The 14,470-nt window shown below is 40.8% G+C and overlaps 1 pseudogene; it reads right to left on the bottom strand.

Annotated features, from left to right (window-relative positions):
* LOC134370431 (large ribosomal subunit protein uL22-like) overlaps nt 1-14,125 on the bottom strand; it is a 93,249-nt pseudogene extending 79,124 nt beyond the window's left edge.
* Between the last annotated feature and the right edge of the window lie 345 nt (nt 14,126-14,470).

Here is a 14,470-nt window from a genome sequence, read left to right as displayed (position 1 = left end):
TAAACTATCTTTATTTCACCCTCAGTCTGGAACAATAGTTTAGTTGGGTATAAGAGAAGCTCTTCTGTAGTTGCTAATGGTAATTTTGTGGTGAGCCTAGTTGTTGTTTCTTTTTAGGTTATGTCTTTTTGGGTGCTTTTAAGGATTTAGTGTTTGTTTAAAACTTTGTCTCCAATGTATGTAGTTGTCTGAGATTTTTGTTTGTTTTGTTTTATCCTACTGGGAACTCAGTGGCTTTCTTCAGTTCTCGAAAACTCCCAGCCATTATTATTTTTTTTTTTGGTTGCTACTAACTCTATTCCTTCCATTGTCTTCTAGAATTTATAGATGATTTACGTTGGAATTTATCAGTCAATACTTTATGTCTCTCTCTCTCTCTCATTTTTTGTCTAAGGATGGAAAACCTATTTATTTTTTATTTAAAAAAATTTTTTGGTCAGAGAACAGGTCTTAATACATTTAAAAATACTAAGATCAAAGAAAACATGTTCTCTAACCACAATAACAGGAAAATTTAGAAAATTCACAAATGTGTGGAAATTAAACAACACTCTCCTAAATAATGGGTAAAAAGAAAAATCACAGGGATATTAGAGAGGACTTTGAGATAAAAATCAAACTGCAACATATCAAAATTTATAGGATGTAGGGCTCATGCAGTGCTTAGAGGAAAATTTATACTTGTAAACACTTATATTAAAAATAAGAAAAATCTCCAATTAGTAATGTAAACTTTTACCTTAAGAAAATAAAGAAGAGCAAACTAAACCAAAAGCAAATATAAGTATGAAATAACAAAGATTACAACAGAAGTATATGAAATAGGAAATTAAAAAACAGTGGAGAAAATCAACAAAACCAAAAGTTGATTCTTTAAAAAGATCAACAAAATTTGCAAACTTTTATCTAGACTGACCAAGAAAAAAAGTGAGAAGATCAAATTAGTAAAATCAAAATCAAGCAGAGGCATTACAACATTGTCATTATGGGTTTTTTTTGGTGCTAAGATTTCGTTTCTTTCTCTTTCTCATTTATATTTTTGTTCTACCAGTGGGTTTTGTTCTTTCTTGCGTGTTCGTGGTAGTGACTAATGTTTTTCGGATTCCAGATGCAGGACTTCCTTGAGAATTTCTTATAGGGTTGGTTGTGTGGTGGTGAACTCCTGCAGTTTTTGTTTGTTTGTCAAATACACTATTTTCCCCTTATTTTTGAAGGGTAGCCTTCCTGGATGTAGTTTTTTTCTTTTGGTATTTTGAATGTATCATCTCATTTTCTTCCGGCCTATAGAGTTGCAGGTGAGAATTCTGCTGTTAGTCCAATAGAGGCTCCTTTTCAGGTGACTTGAAGATTTTCTCTCGATTCTTTTCAGATTCTTTCTTTGTCTTTGAGCTTTGCCAGTTTGACTCTAACGTGTCTTGGAGAGGATATTTTTGGGTTGAATCTGTCTGGGGCTCTTTGAGCCTCCTGGATATGAAGGTCCATGTCTCTCCTTATACCTGGGAAATTTTCCATTATTATTTCATTGAATAGGTTTTCCGTGCCTTTTCCTTCCTCCTCCCTTTCTGAAACACCCGTGACTCAAATGTTTGTGCACTTAAGGTTATCTGCTAGCTGTCTTAGACTTTCTTCATTTTTAAAAATTCTTTTTTCCTTTTTTTGTCCACCTGGTTTATTTCAAAAGGTTATCTTCGAGATCAGAAATTCTTTCTTCTATTTGTTCTAGCCTGCTGCTGAAGCTATTGGTTTTTTTTTTTCTTTTTTGAGTGAATCTTTCAGTTCTATGAGTTCTGCTACATTCTTTTTTTAAGGTATTAACCTCTTTGTAAATTCTGTCCTTGATGTGCTAGATTTTCTTTTCTTTTCTTTTTTTTTTTTGTCATTTTTTTCGTGACCGGCACTCAGCCAGTGAGTGCACCGGTCAGTCCTATATAGGATCCGAACCCGCTGGCGGGAGCGCCGCCGCGCTGCCAGCGCAGCACTCTACCAAGTGCGCCACGGGCTCGGCCCTAGATTTTCTTTTCTCATTTCATTATGTTGTCTGAATCTTCTCATCGCTCCATGAATTTCCTTCAGATTGTTGCTCAGAACTCCTTTTCAGGCATTTCAAGGGTTTCTTTCTCTATGGGGTCTGGTATTTGAGAATTTCTATATTCTTTTGGTGGAATCATATTTTCTTGGGTGTGTCTAGTATCTCTGTGTTGATGTCTGGTCATCCAGTAGAGCAGTTCTTCTATTACTCTGGAGCGGGCTTTGAGGAGAGAGACGTACTTTTTTTTGTTCTGGTCTTCACTGGTGACTCTTCTTGTGTCAGTGCAATAGTGTGTCTGGTGGGCTGCCTGTAGGGTGGCTGTGGCTACTTCTGCGGTGTCACCACTTTTGCAGCAGCTGTGACTGTGGTGGGTCACCTGTGTGGAAGTGGTGTTTTCGGCGTGCTCTTTTGCCTTCTCCTGGGTGGAGGGGGCTGCCCTCAGCTCCTGCCTCCCTCATCTCTCTTAAACTTTCTTTAATATTTCCTATGTTGTTATCTTTCTGTGTTTCATTTTAGATGATTTTCTCAAATCAATCTAGCAGTTCACTAGTTCTTTTCAAGTGTATCTAATCTGCTATTTAAATTGAGTTTAAAATTTTAACGATTATACTTTTCAATTATGGAAGTTTTATTTGATTATTCTTCAAATCCATCACTTACTTTTTAAGAGTCCTATCATTTTGATGCTTTTATTATGCCTTCTTTTATTGCTTCAATTTAAACATACTTATTTTGCAACATATTTCAGGTTATGTTATTATTTCTAGTTCTTGGGCTGATTGTTCTTTCATGTGTTGTGTCACCTGATGCTCTGATACTTTTTCCTCATGTGGTTAGTAACCGTTTACTGTAAGCTTTTATTTTTCCTTCTAGAGAGTGTCCCATGTACCTTGGATCATGGATAATGTGCAGTCTCGTATCTACTCTCTAGATTCCTGTGGTTTCCACAGGTCATGGACCAGTGATTACATTAATTTCTTGCTTGAGATTCTTATAACTTGTAGGTAGTTTAGATTCATACTCTATAGCCAGGTTAAGTTTGTAGGTTTCACAACTTGATTCCTGGTGCTTCTTGGGGCAGCAGACAAAGTTCTTCTACTTCCCCTTTCCCATCCTGGAAGGATTTTTGAGAGTTCCAGTCTTAAACAGAGGTCTCTGTTCCAGCCTGAACAGGCTGCAGGCCATGTTTATTATAGGTCTTGTGTGCAGGCCTGATTCTTTCCTGGTCCCTCACATGTCAGTGGGTGCTCACATCTCTGGTTTTGAATTTCCTCTTTGTTTCTGGCTCTTAGGAATTGTCTTGGCTTTCTTTCAGACTATGTATTTTAAAGTTGGAAATATTTATCTAGCATTTGCATGTGTTTGTCATGGGAGGGAATCTTTTTTAAGTCAGGCTGTCATACCTTCAGCACTGAAAGCCCTTAGTACACAGATTCTGGTCATGCATTTCTCACTTAAATGAATCTGGCCAAGTTTCCCTTCCCCCACTGACCTCTTACTCCAAGGAAATTGGACAATCCAGGAGCATAAACTTGCATTCCTCCATTTCCTTTGCTATTTCATTTGCATCATTTTTCAAATGGTGATGGGATGGAGCTGGGATGGAGCTGGGATGGATCTTGCAATCCTCTAGTCTGATACTCACATTAATCAGATGAGGAACCAAGACGTAGCTGGAACTCTGGATTTTGGATTCTCCATCTAGGTCACTTTCAAATTCACAATCTTGATCAGAGCATAGAGAAAAGAGCACTGGACTTGGAATAAGTAAATTGAGACTTGCATCCCAGCTTTATCATTTACCCAGCATTTGATCTTGGGTAAGCCACTTAGCCCTTTTGAGACTCAGTGTGTTATCTGTATGAGTTGCATGGGATTTTTGGTACGGCAGGTGTGAAAGTTCCTGGTTTATGGTAGGCATTAAATATTTTTATCTTTCTGTCTTCTGATTAAAATTCTTCATGCCGTCTCTTGGAAACATCTCTGTGCAGCTGTTCATTCTCATAGAATCTGCCTGGAAAAAGCTCACAAAATACCTGGAGACCTATCAAGTTGGAAGGTGTAAAATTGAGAAACAGAAGGTTATTTTCCATTTCTCCTTTTTCCAACTAAACACTGACTCTTCGTTCCCAAAGGCTAAGGTAAGTCTGTCTTGAAGAGTTACACAAAGGCTATAAATTTGCAAGTGAAGCCATTGCACTCTTGCGATGTTTTTTATTCTGGCTTCACATTCTTGGCCTGTGGCTTTCTTGTTAGGATCATGGGTAGCTTCTAGACTAGGGGTTGATGGCAAACTTATTCTGGAAAGGGGCAGATAGCAAATATTTTAGTCTTTGAGGGCCACAAATGGTCTCTATCACATATTCTTCTTTGTTTTGCTTACAACTTTTTAAAAGTATAAGAAACATTCTTAATTCATGGACTGTACAAAAAAAGGTCGTTGGCTGGATTTGGCTCACAGGTCTGGCCATAAATTTACCAAATCCTGTTCTAGACAGACACAGCCTTCTGACCATGTCCACAAAAACTTTCTTGACTTTAGCAACTCTCACTTAACACTCAGGGGCACTTAACCTAATTACCCTACCAGGTTTGTGCAAGAATGACACTCCCTCTACCCACCTGCCTGTCCCTGATCTTTAACTTAATCCTTCAAGTCTAAAAGAAAGAGGGTAGCCCTCAGCACACGGTCACTCATGGGGTTTCCGCTTACCCAATGACTTTTACCTTTTAATCAGAAGGTGATTTCCTAGGTGGCTAAATTAATGCTTCCCAGCATTTTCCATATCATGTCACACTTGCAAAATGGTAGTATTTTGTGCAGCTCAGGGTTGTGGAGGGAGGTGAGCAGAATAGAGTTGAACAGATTCAACTGCTCATGGCCAGAGGCAACTGGGTTTAGAGATTCCATCTGCCCCAGGAGGTCTGATGGGATCAAAGTCTCAGCAAAACTATTAGGAATGTAGCACAGTAGTTACACGCACAATAAACAATGGGGTCAGACAGTTCTATATTTAAAACCTAGCTCTGCTTCTTACTAACAATATGACCTTAGGCAAGATTTTTAACCTCATGGGTCTTTATTTCCTCTTCTGTGGAAAGGGGATAGTAATAAAGGTATCTGTATTATAATGTCTATTTCACATATTAAAATATGCATATACATGTAATATGTATCTAAGCTCCCTTAGCAAAGTGCTTGGTTATTAATACTAAGGAGTAAAGTGTATTCCCCCCCTCTTTTTAGTCAACAGTTATTTTGTATTAAATTAATTTTCTTTATTGAAGAAAGTCCCCATGAATTAACAACTTCCACCCCAAACTTGAGACCAATTGTTTTGTTATGAGGATTTTTCCCACTATTTTTCTTGCAAATTTGAGCATGTATTTTTTTGTGCATCTATTTTTGAAGTTCAAGCACACTAGTACTTGCCATATATACCCAGAGGACACTATGATAAGCAGGAATCTGTTATCTTTCAGGACAGTGTGCCTGCTTTCTAGATAATATACTGGAGGAACTTACATGTTGCAGCGGTTCCGAAAGAGTTAAAACAAGATCACAAAGGTTAAGAATTAAAGAGAAAGTATGAGATAATTTGACAAAATCTGGCATGTAGTGTGGGTTTGGTACGTATTTGATAAAAACTTTGAATTAAGTAAAACATTGGATTGAGCAGTGTCCTTAGTGACAGCAATCACGTCATTGATAACCACAGTTGGCTGATGAACCTGAGGCTGAACCTCCTGTGGATAATCAATGTTTGACCATGCCTGGAGAGCACATCCTCTCTCTATCTGAGGCATCCAGCCCTTCCAGGAGTCCCGTGATACAAGACTGGGAATAGCAATAAGAGAGCAACGATGTCAGGAAGTGAAGGATCACATTACCAGTGGGAACCACAGGAATCCTGGGCAGGCAGAAAGCAATCATGAAACTTGCTTTTTGGCAAGGTGACCTGGGTCAGCTCTCTTGGCCTCCTGAAGAGCTTTCTGCAATCTATTGTGGTTTTAATCACATAAAACCTCTCTGTGGTTTGGGGATGGCTGATTTGCAATGAGTTTGAAGTATAATTTTGCTTTACTATAGTAATTTGTTCATGCCTACTACTTTGTGGGGGCAAAGAAGTAGAAGATACGGTTTCTTCACCTAAGATCCTAAAATTGGCTGTAATTGACCTTGGCACCCACACCCCCATCCTGTCCCCATCCAGTGCTCTGGAGTCCTTTGATTCATTGGTTGAAAGCAGAAGAAATCAACTTTAGCTAAAAAGAGCAAAAGCAAATTTTCTGGAAGAATATTGGGAGCTTACAGAATTGCCAGGAAGGCTGGAGAACCAAGCTGCCTCGTATGTGGTTGACCTGATAGCTGACATGACTCTTCCTCACTATTTAAAACTGAGTCATTGTGAGGGCTGGAGGGAGCCTTCGATATCAGTCAGGGAGAGCCTGTGACTTCACAGAGAAGGAAGCTGAAACTGACAGACGGGAAATAGCTTAACCCAGATCACCTGGCCAGTCACGGAGCATATGGTAGCTGTTATTTCACTACGCTACCTCCTCTCTTTTACTCTGATCTTTTCTTTGAGGGGGTAGAGAGTATTCTTTAGAAGACCAGCACTCCCATTACACATGAAGAGAAGGAGGCTACATCCTGAGTGCTTGCTTGGCAACTACAAGCTTTTCACCGCCATACTTATTTCTGCCTCAACCTAACTCAGTAGGACACCTTGTATTTACAAGGTGACAAAATATACGGGGATACTTCAGAAAGTTCATGGAAAGATTGATACTATCTTTTAATTCTATTTTTCCATGACTTTTTGAAGTACACTTGTAGGTACTAATTTATTTTTCACGGACTTTCAAAAATGATATGATTTTGAGATTGCTTAACTCATCCTTATACAAGCAATTCTATCAGTCTTTTCAAAGTTTATAGTTTCTCATGGCCATGATTCATATGAGGTTAAAGATTCCACAGTCCTGCTCACCTCCTCCTCTCCCTTCCCCACTACTGCAAATCTGGAGGGAAACTACTCACCTTCAAGACTCACTTTCTGAATAAAACAGATTCTACCACTCCTTCACTCTCCTCACCTAGAATTACAGATAAAATACAGCACTCCCAATTAAATTTGAACTTCAGATAAACTATGAATAATGCTTAAGTAAAAGTATTTTTTTATATACATTGTAAGAGACATACTTATTCTAAAAAGCATTTTTGTGTATCTGAAATTAAAATTTAACTGGGGATCCTGTGTTTTTTTTTTTGCTAAATCTGGCAAGCTAATCCCACCCAAGGGAAGATGATTGATTGCCTCCTTCATCTCCCTTCTCTAACACCGCAGGCGGATCTCTCAGCACTGTGCCTCGCCCATAGCAAGCACTCAATAACTGTTCATTACTTTTGTTGTCATAGTATTCGTGACACTGTAACACTTTGTTACCCTGTGTGGGTGGGTCCTCTTTGCCTTCTCCAGCAATCTGTGAGTCTAGTGACAGGAAGAGCCATGTCTTTGTATCTTAACCCCTGGATAGAGTTGGTGCTTAATAAATGCTGACTGAAAAGAAAAGAAAGGCACTCAAACAATAGCTAGTAGAAGAAGTAATCTAAGGAGAAAGTCATGCTACATAGTGAAGGAATATTTTTAGTGGATTTTGGTAACTCACAATCTTGGATTAAAATCTCAGGTCCACCTCTTAATATCTATGTGATCTTAGACAAGCTGTTTACCATCTTCAAGATTCACACTCCTTATCTGTGAAATGGGGATGACACATTTTTCTAGCACTGTGAGACAGAGATTGTTCCTGTCTAGGCCAGGAGAAGGGTCACAGTCCTGGCACTCCTGGCAGTTTCCAGGGACTTCCACTGGGCGCACCCCTTCACTTGCCTGCAGCCCATTAACTGCCGTGATCCAGTGCAGCTGGGAGCACAAGCGTCCTTAGAGAGGAACTCCCGGAAAAACAGAACCTCCCCTTTAAAGCACCCTCATTTCCCCCTTTACCCATTGTAGGAGAAAATCTTTACGGATTATTTCCTTTTCTTCCTCCTTTCTTTTCCTCTTTCATCTCCTAAGACTTGAATTTCTTCTTAAGTTTTTCCCTATTGTGAGCAGTGACTGGCCTCAAGTTCCAGAGCCTCCTTTTTGGCATTGAGCAGCATTTCTTTCTTCTTTCTTGCTGTGTGAGAAAGGAAAGGCCAGAGGGCTGAAAGGAAAGGCCAGAGGGCTGAAATTTGTCTGTCTTACTCATCTGTAGGGGAGCCCTCTCTCAGTATGCGGGTTTCTTTTTCCTGCCTTCCAAAGCATTTTGAACAGAATGCAAATTTTCTTAGTGACTCAGAATTATCATTACAGAATACGGCCTTGGGGAGACCTAGGACTCTGAGATTTTGACTAAAAAATGAATTTATAACAGGAGGAGAAAGAAAACGTCCTTTAGGTGAAGGGAACTAAATGTCTTTGATTAAATGCTCCCTTCGCCTATAAAAAAGAATGTTTCAGGGGAGACAAGGTGGTCAGTAGGTAATTCAGTACCGTAGCTCAAAAAGACAGACTCCATCAGAACACAATCAGCATCATCCAGTGTCACCCCCAGTTTGTAACGAGATGACCACATTCTGGGTGCTGTACTTAACCCATGCAGAACCTTAAGTGCAAAGGGAAATGGTTAAGAGCTGTGGACTCTCAAGTCAAACTCTCTTGGTCCAAATCCCAGCTTTGCCTCTCGCTAGCTGAAAGATCTCAGGAAAGATGCTTAATTCCACCTGTAACACTGGTGTTATAATAACACTTACCACCTACGTTGCCGTGATGATTAAATGAGATAATGCCCATAAGCAAGCACGGCATAGGAGCATTTCATAGCTATTAACACTCATGACTTACCATTTTATGGATGAAGAAAAATTAGCAACTTATGGAGCCAAGGTTTGACTCCAAATCCCAATTTTCCTTTTCACTGCAGAGCCACTGCCAAAGGAAAGGGGGAATGTGGAGTGTAGGGCATAATCATTGGGATCCCCAAATCATGTTCTTACTTGAAAGTAAAAAATTTCATGAGTCGATTAGTTAGGATGTAGGTTCTGTTGCTAAACACCAAAATATCAGTGGCTTAAGGGAGACAAAAGTCTATTCTTATCAAGAAACAGACCAGGCATAAGCAGTGTAAGGTGACACGGTGGCTCCACTGTGTCAGTGGCCCAGACTCTTTTTTGTTGCTCTGTCATCCTCAGTATGTGACGGGTTGTCCTCATTCCAGCCACTGTGTCCGCATCTCAGTTTGCAGATGACAGTGGAGAGCACCAGCCTTCCCTTACAGAAGGGCACGGCCTGGATCCATGTCACCTCCACTCACTTCGCATTGGCCCTACCCCACTGCAAGGAGGGTGGTAAAGATCGTCTCAATTCTGAGCAGTCGAAGGCTCAGCTATTACTAAAATGAAAAAGAAAGAATGGCTATTGGGAGCTTAACATGAAATAGCTCCTACCAATCAGCTTATTATCTTTGTTCTGTTTCCAAGCCAAATTGATAATCCATGCTGCTCTCATTCTAGATATGCTGCGATCCAGATGAGTTACCGCCAGGGTGAATGGGTCTGTTTATCTCACCACGGAATAGCCTAGACTGCACTGATTCTTTGATTCTCCTCTTATCATCTTTTCATTGTCTCCTATTTCCTATCTCATTGCCAGGCTGTCTGTTGGCATTTTCCTTGGCTGGCAGTCTAGCCCTTGGAGAATTCTCTTCTCCCAGGCCTGCCTGGCCCACCCCCTTCTTCACACACTTATATATTTGACACTTGCATTTTTTTTTCTAGATAAAATTATGCATAATGCAAAAGCAAACTGGTTAGGGAGAAGGCCAGCTTATCAAGGCTTTTGTGATAAATCCACGTTGGCTATTCAGTTGTGTTTCCTGCTTGTTTCCTGATTCTCAATGATGTTGGAATAGCTCAGATTGCTGGGCAAGGAGGTCTTTGTATTAGAAAAAGAAGAGAGGAGGCCTGGCGGGTTAGCACCGTGGGTTAGAGTGTGGTGCTGATAACACTAAGGTCCAGAGTTCAATCATTGCACAGGCCAGCCACTAAAAAAAGAAAAAAAGAAAAGAAAAAAAAAAAAAAAAGAAGAGAGGAGGCACAAGGAAAACAGTGCTAGGGGAGAATTAAGCGATCAGAAAAAATGTGGTCTTGCAGGGAATTTTATCAGGAAAAAAACAGAAAGCAAGAAACACCCAGTACATAAGAATAAAAAGAGGAGCAGATAATGAATGTAGCAGAAATAAGTATGGGAAAGATCACCAAAAATCCAGAGATTAAAGGTAACTTTAAATCTTTTAAAATAATTATAGTTCCCTGGTGGGCATGTCTGGAGTACCAGGTTTTGGTCTAATTTAAAGCACAATTTCGGGGTGGGGAAGAGTCTCCAGTTTGTTAAGGCTGTGGTTAAATTAAAGTTGGGGGAACACAGGATCTGGAGTTAGTATGCAGTTCATCCTCCAGCAAGCTGAAAAGAAGGCCATTAAGATGCTGGTCACCCTGGACTCTCTGGCAAGGAATAAACGGGGGAGCTGAACGTTGGTCTTCATGCAGGACATTCTAATAACTAATCCTCTTTGTAACGGTCAATTTACATGTTAGAAGATCTAAAAGGCAGGAAGCGTAGAAATGGGCTTTGAATTTTCTTCCTTAGATTTTGTTTCCAATTAGTCTCTCTGAGACAAGAATTGCAGTCCACCACAAACTGTTCTGAAGCTTTCAAGAGCAGGTTTTGCAACTTCAGACAAGATGCAAACATATTAAAAAGGAAGAAAACAACCTCGTTTTGGTTGGAAATTTTTCCTTCCGAAATATGTAAACAACGTCTCGTGATCAATAAAAGGGTAGTACAGAAATTTTATTTAAAGTAGACTTTTGGAGGCTTCTTTAGAATCATAGGACAGGAAAGGACTGCCTGGATTTTTTAGAGATGAAGTTACTGAGGCCCAGAGATGCGGAGCCGTTCTCAGAAGGTTGCTCAGCGAATTCGCGCTAGAGCCAGGACTAAAATCCTCTCCATATCTCTCGCCACGTCCTACTGTCCTTCATCATAGAATTTGTCTGTAAGGAAGAAAATAAGTGGCATCCTAAGCCTGGTTAGTTGTTGTTTTCGTTTTTTAAAAAATTTTCTGAAGAAAGGCTATGGTTTATGTGAGGGGAAAGCCTTCGTGTTCGAAGAAAAACACTTGTTCCGAGTGGTGGTGGTTGGATGTCATCTCAGAGGCAGTAAGATGCCCTGTTTCCTGCCCCAAATGGTCTTTCCTACCTCTCTTGCCTCTGGCCTCAAAGCTCTCTCATTATTATTTTCCAATATTTTAAAATATTAATGTCAAATATTAAAAAACATGTAACAGATGGTGGCTTTTCCATCTCATGGTGGTTAAAATGCAAACATAACCCGAGAGGAAAACCCCCTACTATTATCAGCTCTTAATACTCACCAGCAGTGACTTTAACTGTTTTTTGGGTCATGGACATAGTTTAGAATCTGATAAAATCTATGGCTCTTCCCCTAGAAAATGGACATGTGAAATCGTAATGTCTTAAAGTCTTTACTCCCTCTGTAGCTTATCTTTGGACCACGTGAAAGACTTGCCTTTAACTAAATTAGCTTGTGCCATTAACTGGCTGGTCTTCACTAGCACAGACTAATGGGAATGGAAGTAAATTTCTTTGGGAGAAAAAGAGCCCAAAAGGAGCTTCTCTGAAAGGGTGAGAAAGCCTGGTAGAGAGTCCTGGGCAAGCTGGAGGGCAGAGGACAGGGCAGACAAATGAGAAAAAGGTTCTCAGGGGAGCGTGGAGGGAAGCCAAGGACAAACTTGTCAACTTCACCCCCTTGTCTACAGTTGGCCATCACTATGAGTTACAGGCTTTCTAACTTACTTAGCCGCCCTCTGTAGTTATTCCAAAGTCACACACCTTCTTGGACTCCTTCCCTCATACACGCGGCCTCTCAAAGGCAGACCTGTGCTGGTGAGTGGGATGTCTACGTGAGAGCTGAGTCCTTGTTTCCTGGCATCCCGTTTCCTTAGGCTGCTCACGGATCTTTTGGTCCCTTAAAAGGGGTGGAAAGTTCCTTGGAATATGCTATGGCGAGGTAATATATCACCACAGCTGAGACATGATCTTGGCATACTGGGTAATGATATATTGATAAACACCAAAAGAAGTAGTGAATTCCAAGCAAGAAAGTGAGTTGGAGTAACTCCAGTGGGTCAGAGCGTTTTTGAAAGACAGAAGGTGATTTGTAATGCTCAGCAGGACATGGTTGGGAAATGAGTATGGACTTCTACGAGAGCTGCCCCAGAGCCAGGACACACATGCCATGAACTCCCTGGCAGTTCCAAAGAGGTGACTCTAAGATGGAATGTGAGTTCTGAGCAGCCATTTCGTGAACGGCTAAGTTAGAGAAAGTCACGGGCTGTTATTCAAGACTCCACTGATTCCATTTTTTTTAATGGTCAGGTTCTTACAGATTGCAACCCTTACAGCAAGAAAGGGAGAATGGGAGAATCTCAGTTAAAAATAACTGGGATACAGGGCTGGATACTGGGAAGCCAGGTGATTGGCTGCATCAAATCATAACTGTCCAAAAAAATTTATGCAAGATGTTCTATAATCTATACTGCCCAATGGGTAGCCAATAGCCCCATGTGGCCATTGAGCACTTGAAATACGTAGCTAGTGCAACCAAAGGACTGAATTTTAAATTTCATTTAATTTTAAAGTTAATAAATTTAAATAGCTACACATGCCTAGTGGCTACCGTATTGGACAGGGCAGGTCAGGATCTAAGGCTAGAACAAGTCGCCATCGGCCCCATTATCAGCTCTCTGCTGGAGCTGATGTCCACTGTTGCTTGTTTCTCAATCCTCTCCTTCAGCAGCATGCCTAGACCCATAGGCAGTAGTTTGATGAGCTCTGCAGCCCCGGCGCCTGGAGTTTCTAGAATGGAGTCAGGCATATCATCTCCAGCTCACCTGATTAAATCCCCTGCAGGCTGAAAGGAAGAGTAGTACTCTTTTTTCCTGATCTTGATAAGGATGCTGATCTTAAACTTCTCCATTCCACCTCTATCTTACTGATCTGGGGACATTTTGGCTTCAGTTCTCGTTCCTTGTATGTGAAGCTGCTGGTATTTATCAGTTGGCATTAAATATTGGCGTTCTGCTCCACTTCTGTCTGTAAAATGGGCAGTTGTGATATTCCCTAAGAGGACAGGGAAGCTAGGTTGAAATCTCTAGCTCATTATGAGGATGATGGCAAGAAGAACAGAATTTTAAAGTTGGGATTTCTGTTAGAGTTGATGAAACTCAACTTCCTTATTGTTCTGAAGAGAAAAACAGTGGAACCAATGATTTGAGTCAAAATAGGCACTGTTCATTCATCCACTTACCTGACGAGGTTTAGGCGCCAGGCACTGATGCAGCTACTGGGGTACAGCAGTAAAAAAAAAAATACCAAAAAACAACAAGCAAGAAAAGTCTCTGCCCTCATGGAGCCAACTTCCCAGTGAGGATGACTGATAATAAATGCGCAAAAAAGTAGCAAGAGACAAGATGTCAGGTACAGATAAGTGTTACAGAAGTAAAGTAGGATATGGGTGCAGATAATGAGTGGTGTTATTTTAGATAGGATGGCCACGAAAATCCTCCCCGAGGGGTGATATCTGAGTTGAGACATAGACAAAGTCAGGAACTCAGCCATGTGACTATCTGGGAGAAAATTAGTAGGTAGAAGAAATAGCCAGGGCCTGAGGCTGGGGTGTGTGTGGCTTGTCTGGGGGACAGCAAGCAGCAGCAGAGCGGGTCAGGGGGAGGATGGAGAAAATGAGTCAGAAAGGGGGTCGGGGTCAGAGAGTGTAGGGTCTCTTAGGTCCTGGCATGGACTTGGATTTATTCTAAGTGAGACGGGATGTCACTGTAGAGTCTTCCTGAATGTCAGCTCTGACTCCTTCATGAGACCAGGGTTGCCACTCATACACCTACAGGCAGGTAATGCATGTACTCCTTCTGTTGGGAGGGGTCGGCCACTTCTCTGCTCCAGGCCATCGTGGCCTTGCTGGAGTGCAAGACCAGTGCTGTCAGAGGTCACTCTCCAAAAATGAAAAAGTGGACATATTGTTATGTGAGAGCTTCCGACTTTTAAATACTGGCAAAAAAAATTCTAATTAAACACATACACACAGTACAGTATAGGTCAAAGGAAACATATCTGCAGATAATATCCACCAGTCCGCACTTTCTGTATTAGGCAATCATTTCCAGAGAGTTTGGATTTTCAGCTAAAACACCGGACCCAAAGAAAATTCCAAATGACATCCAAACAAAACCACTAGGGAATATGGAATAACAACCAGTGTCATTTTCACTGTATGAGACTAACCAAGCAGGACA

The sequence above is a fragment of the Cynocephalus volans genome, chromosome 2 (assembly GCF_027409185.1).
Source record: "Cynocephalus volans isolate mCynVol1 chromosome 2, mCynVol1.pri, whole genome shotgun sequence".
NCBI lineage: Eukaryota > Metazoa > Chordata > Mammalia > Dermoptera > Cynocephalidae > Cynocephalus > Cynocephalus volans.
This window is presented reverse-complemented; position numbering and strand designations above follow the sequence as displayed.